A 7,386-nucleotide genomic window follows, 5' to 3' on the forward strand; every position below is an offset into this window, starting at 1 on the left:
CCCTGGAAGCACTGGTTGGTTCATACTGTTGTTCTTATGGGGTTACCAGTCCCTTCAGCCCCTTCAATCCTTTCTCTCACTCCTTCAATAGGGACCCTGTTTTCAGTATAATAATTTCCTACTAGCATTTGCTTATGTATTTGTCATGAACTGGCTGAACCTCTTAGGAGATGGCTATGTCAAGCTGCTATCAGCATGCGCTTATTGGCATCAACAATCTTATCTAATATATATATATATATATATATATATATATATATATATATATATATATATCCCCCTTCCCATGGGGCAGGCTCTGAATGGTTGTTCTTTCAGTCTCTGCTACAAACGTGTCTCCACATTTACTCCTATGAGTATTTTTCTTCCCCCTTTTAACGACTGAAGCATCCACACTTCGATCATCTTTCTTGAACTGCATGTGGTCTCTGGATTTTGTCTTGGGTAACTGGAGTTTTGGACTTATATCCACTTTTCAGTGGTTGCATAGAACTTTTGTTTGGTTTGGTTTGGTTTTTTTGTGTTTGTTTACCTCACTCTAGTTAATAATTTCTAGTTCAATCCCTTTGCCTATGAATTTCATGAAGTCATTGTTTTTGATAGCTGTGGAGAACACTATTGTGTAAATATACCACATTTTTCTGAATGGCATCTTGGCTCTTTCCAGCTTCTGGCTATTATAAATAAGGCTGCTAACATGTGTCCTTGTTATATGTTGGAGCACCTTTTGGTTGTATGCCCAGGAGTGCTATAGCTGTGTCCTAGGCTATTACTGTGTCCAATTTTCTGAGGAACCACCATATTGATTTCCAAGGTGGTTATATCAGCTTGCAATCCCACCAACAGTGAAGGATTGTTCCTCTTTCTCCACATCCTTCTCAGCATCTGCTGTTACTTGAAATTTTGATCTTAGCCATTCTGACTGGTATAAAGTAGAATCTCAGGGTTGTTTTGACTTGCATTTTCCTAAACATTATAATCAACTTCAGCAAAGTGGCCATATATAAAATTAACTCAAACAAATCAGTAACCTTCCTTTATATTAAGAATAAACAGGCTGAGAAAATTAGGGAAATGATACTCTTCACAATAGTCATAGACAATGTAAAATACCTTGGTGTTACTCTAACCAAGCTAGTGAAAAATTTGTATGACAGGAACTTCCAGTCTCTGACAAAAGAAATCTAAGCAGATAACAGAAGTTAGATAGATCTGCCATGCTAATGGTTTGGCAGGATTAATGTAGTAGAAATGGCATGGCGCCAAAAGTATTCTACAGATTCAATGCAATCCCCATCAAATTTCCAACTAACCTCTCACAGAGTTTGAAAAAAACACTTTGCAAATTATTTGGAATAACAAAAATTCCAGGAGAGTGAAAACAATTCTCATCAGTAAGAGAACTTCTTGGGAAATCACCATCTCTAACCACAAGCTGCATTTCAAAGCGATCATGTTACAAACTGCATGGAATTTTACAGGGATAGGCATGTAGATCAGTGGAATAGAATTCAAGACCCAGAAATGAACCAACATATCTATGGTCACTTGGTTTTTTACAAAGTTGCTTAAACTTCCAATGGAAAAATTACAGCTATTTCAATAAATGCTGTTTCTTCAACTGGAGGACAGCATGTAGAAAAATGTGAATTGACCCATGCTTATATCCTTGAACCAAGCTCAAGTCCAAGTGGGTCAAAGACCTCTACATAAAACCAGATACAGTGAAACCAAAAGAAGAGAAAGTGAGGATGAGCCTCGAACACATAACAACTGGGGAAACTTCCTGAATAGAACACCAATGGCTTATGCTGTAAGATGGAGAATTGACAAATGGGACCTTAAAAAGTTACAAAGCTCCTGTAAGGCAAAGGACACTATCAAAAGAATAAATGGGAAATGAACTGATTGTGAAAAGATCTTTACTAATCCTACATCTGATAGAGGGCTAATATCCAAAGTACACAAAGAACTCGAGAAGTTAGATTCCTGAGAATCAAATAATGTTATTTAAAAATAGGCACAAAGCTAAAGAAAGAATTCCCAGCTGTGGAATACTGAATGGCTGAGAAGCAGCTCAAGAAATTTTCAACATCCTTAGTCATCATAGAATTGCAATTCAAAACAACCCTGAGATTCCACCTCACAGTATTCAGAATGGCTAAGATCAAGCACTAAGTTGACAGAAGATGGCTGGCAAATATGTGGAGAAAGAGGAACACTGCCCTAGAGCTTTTAGGTGTGCTGTCAAGCTGCTGACAAATACTTGCTCCTGTTTCTTTTTGCAGGCACTGAGAGGTATAGGTTTTCCTCTTAGCACTGCTTTCATTCTGTCACATAATTTTGGGTATGTTGTATTTTCATTTTCAATAAATTCTAAGACGTCTTTATTTTCTTGCTGTATTTCTTCCTTGACCAAGTTGTCATTGAATGGAGCATTTTTCAACTTCCACGTATATGTCGGCATTTCCCTGATGACTAAGGATGTAGAACATTTATTTAGGTGTTTCTCAGCCATTCAGTATTCCTCAGTGATAATTCTTTGTTTAGCTCTGTACCCTATTCTTTTAATATGGGTATTTGGTTCTCTGAAGTCTGACATCTTGTGTTCTTTCCATATTTTGGATATTAGCCCTTTATCATATGTAGAATTGGTAAGAATCTCTTCCCAACCTCTTGGTTGCCCTTTTGTCCTCACAACCATATCCTTTGATTTACAGATATTTGCAATTTTATGAGGTCCCATTTGTTAATCATTGGTCTTAGAGCACAAGCCATTGGTGTGTTGTTTAGAAAATTATCCCTAGTGCCCATGTGTTCAAGACTCTTCCCCACTTTTTCTTCTATTAGTTTAAGTATTTCTGGTTAGATGTGTAGGTCCATCTTGGACTTAAGCTTTGTACAGAGTGATAGGAATGGATGGATTTGCATTCTTCTACATGCTGATGTTCAATTGAACCAGCACAATTTGTATAATATGCTATCTCTTTTTCCATTGGATGGTTTTAGCTCCTTTGTCATACGTCATATGAGTATAGGTGTATGGATTCATTTCTGGGTCTTCAATTCTATTCCACTGATCTTCCTGCCTGTCTCTGTACCAATACCATATAGTTTTTATCACTATTGCTCTGTAATACTGCTTGAGATCAGGGATGATGATTCCCCCAAAAATTCTTTTATTGTTGAGCATAGTTTTCACTATCCTGGGTTTTTGTTCTTCCAAATAAATTTGCAAATTGCTCTTTCTAACTCTCTGAAGAATTGAGTTGGATTTTGGATACGAATTGCGTTGAATCTGTACATTGCTTTTGGCAAAAAGGACATTTTTACCATATTAATAGAGCTAATCCATGAGCCTGGCTAATCTCTCCATTTTCTTAGACTTTCAATTTGCTTCTTCAGAGACTTGAAGTTCTTATCTTACAGATCTTTCACTTACTTGGTTAGTGTCACATCAAGATATTTCATGGTATTTTTAACTATTGTAAAGAAACGGTGTCATTTTCCTTATGTTTTTCTCAGTCTGTTTATTCTTTGCATAGAGGAAGGCTATTGATTTGTTTGAGTTAATTTTGTATCTAGCCACTTGGCTGAAGTTTGTTTTCATCTGTAGAAGCTTTCTCATGGATTTTTTTCTGGGGAGGGTTGAGTCACTTATGTGTATTATCATATCATCCACAAATAGTAATATCTTGATTTCCTCATTTCCTATTTGTATTATACTGCTTTGCTTTTGCTGATGAATTGCTCTGGCTAGAATTTGAGTGCTATATTGAATAAAATGTGGAGAGTGGGCAATCTTGTCTTATCCCTAATTATAGTGGGATTACTTAAAGCTTCTCTCCATTTTGTTTGATATTGGCTATTGGATTGTTGTATATTGCTAATGTTACATTTATTTATGGGACTTGAGTTACTACATTCTCCAAAACTTTTAGCATGAAGGGGTGTTATATTTGTCAAAGACTTTACAGCATTGAATGAGATGATTAAGTGTTTTTTCTTTTAGTTTATTTATATATTGCATTACATTGAAGGGTTTACATATATTGGGGCAGGCTTGCCTCCCTGGTATGAAGCTTACTTAATCATGGTGAATGATTATATTGATGTGTTCTCTGAATCATTTTGCTAGAATTATACTTAGTACTGTTTCATCAATAGTCATAAGGAAAACAGGTCTGAAGTTCACTTTTTTGTGTTGTGTTATTTTGTTATCAGTATAACTATGGCTTCATTGAATGTATTTGGTAGAGTTTCTTCTGTTTCTATTTTATGAAATTGAGAGGTATTGGTATTAGGTCTTATTTGAAGGTCTGATGGGTGGAATTTTGCACTAAAACCATCTGATCCTGGGGATTTTTTTTCTTTTTTTCAGAAACTGTATGAGATTTACCAAAGATCTTCTAGCTTTTAGAGACTTTGTTGAGAAGTCTAGTATAATTCTTATGGGTTTGATTTTATAAATTACTTGACCTGTTTCCTTACTGCTTTTAATATTCTTTTATTTGTGCATTTGGTGTTCTAATTATTACATAGTGGGAGGAATTTCTTTTTTGCTCTCTTGTGTTTGATGTTATGTAGGTTCCTTGTATGTTTATGGATAGTACTTTTGTTTGGTTACGGAAGTTTTTTCTATAATTTTGCTGAAGATTTTTGGGACCCTTTGAGATGCTGTATTTTCACTCTCTTCTATACACATTATCCTTAGGTTTGGTCTCCTAATTGTGTCTTGGATTTTCTGGATGTTTTGGGTTAGGAGATTTTTCCGTTTTACGATTTCCTTGAGTATTGCGTCAAAGTTGTCTATGGAATCTTCTCTAACTATGATTCTCTCTTCTATTTCTTGTATTCTTCTGGTGATGCTTGCATCTCTGTCTTCTGTTCTCTTTACTAGGTTTTGTATCTCTAGGGTTGTATCACTTTGTTATTTCTTTATTGTTTCTATTCCAATTTTAGGACACGGATGCACTTTTTTTTATAATCTTTCACCTGTTTAGTTATGTTTTTCTGTATTTTAAAGGGATTTTTGTGTTTCCTCTTTAAAGGCTTTTATCTGTTTAGCTGTCTTTTTCTGTCTTTCTTTTAGAGAGTTATTTATTTCCTTCTTTAAAGTCCTCTATCATCAACATGAGATGTGATTTGAAATCAGAATCTCCTTTTGATGTTGTGTAGGGGAATACAGAGCTTGCTGTGATTGGAGAACTATATTGTGATGATGTCAAGTATCCTTGCTTTCCGTTGCTTATATTTTTGTGCTTGCCTCTTACCTGCTGGTTATCTCTTGTGATAGCTGGTCTGACATTTGCTTGTCCCTCCTGTAATCCTTTGATTCTGTAATCTTAGGTGGATCAGTACTTCTGGGAGCCCAGCTCTCTCTGGGCAGGATTTGGGTGTGGAGAGCTGTGGCACACGGTTAGCTCCAGGGTACAGGTATAAACGAAAAGTATTCTGTTCCATGCTGCTTAGTGGTTCCTGTGTCCTGTGGACCCCAGCCTTATTCCATTTGGGACAGGTATTGGAGAAGGAATGGTAGTCTCACCTGCAATTGTATATTTTGTCAGCACACGTGGGAGACAAGCTTTCTCCAGGCAGGATTTTTCACCTGTGTCTTTTTCTTGTAAACTTGAGTCCATTGATAGTGACAGATATTTATGTTCAAGGATTGTTTTACCCTATTATTTTGTTGTGGTAGTTGTTAGTATGTGTGTTATTATATATTTGTTATATGTATTTATTTAGTTCACTCTTACTTAATTAGGTTTCCTGAAAACCTTCTAAATTTTCCTTAGTTTTCATCTCCTTCTTACATTATCTCCTTAACTATTTTTCCTCATTCTCTAATTGTGTTCCTTCACCCATTAATTTATAAGTTTGTGTTCTACTTCTTTCTAGATATATCCAATCCTCTTCTAAGTACCTTGTTTTATATAGAATCCCTGTAGTTATAGGGATTGTAGAATTTACATCAAAATATTTAAGGGTAACATCCATACTTAAGTAACTAACTTCTATATTTATATTTCTGTGTGTGAATTACTCATCAATACATTTTTCTGGCTTTAACCTTTTACATGGGAACTTCATATTTTCATGATAATCAAACCTAATAATCCATTGAAAACATAGCTCATTTTGTTTATCTATATATCTGTTGAGACACCTCTATCCTGTTTACAATTTTGCTATTAGAAATAGACTTGTAATGAATATGGATGAGCTTTTGTTTATGTGGTAGGATATACTTTCCTTTGGATATATGCCTAAGACTGATATGTGTAGTTCTTGATGTAGATCTAGTCAAATGCTCCTGGGGAAGTTTCAAACATAATTTTTAGTGACTGTTAATATTTGATGTTTCTCCAGTAATGTATTAGTGTTTTCTTTATTGCACATATTTACCTTCTTGAGATGCCGTTAGGAATTTCTTAATTATATTCTGAATTTGCCTAGTGTATTTCATAAATTCTCCCCTTTTTATTTTTAACAGTTTGAAAACACCATTTCATTTTATTTGTCCAATACTTTTTCAAAGAAGAAAGTATTTTTTAGAATGAACTCCTGAATGTCTCCTTTTATAGGGAACTTCATACAAGTAACCTAGATATTGTTCAGGAACTTCATGCTAGGTATTTAGAGATCCCCTGCAGATATTATGATCTTTGAAGAATGGAGTTATTTCTATGATACACTCATGTCAATAAGGGAAAAAGAGTGATGCTAAATGGTAAGGAGGATGCTGGGGATATATTGATTCAGTATTCCTGCATAGATAAAGCAGAAAAGAATACTACAATAGCAAATAAGATCAAAATTAAAATGAAATTAGTAACTGATGGTTTCTACAATGAAATTAAGTTACTCCTCTGAAACTCACCGTGACAGTTGGTTAACCCAGAATGATACATGAAATATATGAGGTAGATGATGGGCAAAATTTCAAAAGGAGACATACTTTTATGATAGACAAGATAGTTTCTAAATACTGAGAACTGAATGAAAGTAAAAAGTAAAATATACAATAAATAGTATTAAGGTTTAATTAGCAAGGTGTCCCATTAATTGAACTTATCAATGTCTGGCATGGGTTTTTCCTTACCTATTCACCCTTTTCCAACAGTGAGTTCTTCTGATGTAATATATGCGCAATATTTCAAGAGCTCTCATGGAAAAACTATCTTTCTAAACCCCTTTGTCCAAAAACACTGAGAAGTTTAACCTGGGGATCTTGTAGTCTTGGAGGAAATACTTTTGATTCTGGTTTAAGAAGAAAATATGTTATCTTTTATCTGTTTCTTTTGCTGGGAGCCAAGCCCGCTCACACATCCTCTGTCTCAGGAATGTTTCAATGTCATCAATTTTAAGGAACACACCATGATGTCC

Source organism: Rattus norvegicus, chromosome 7 (genome assembly GCF_021556685.1).
Source record: "Rattus norvegicus strain SHRSP/BbbUtx chromosome 7, alternate assembly SHRSP_T2T, whole genome shotgun sequence".
Taxonomy (NCBI): Eukaryota; Metazoa; Chordata; class Mammalia; order Rodentia; family Muridae; genus Rattus; species Rattus norvegicus.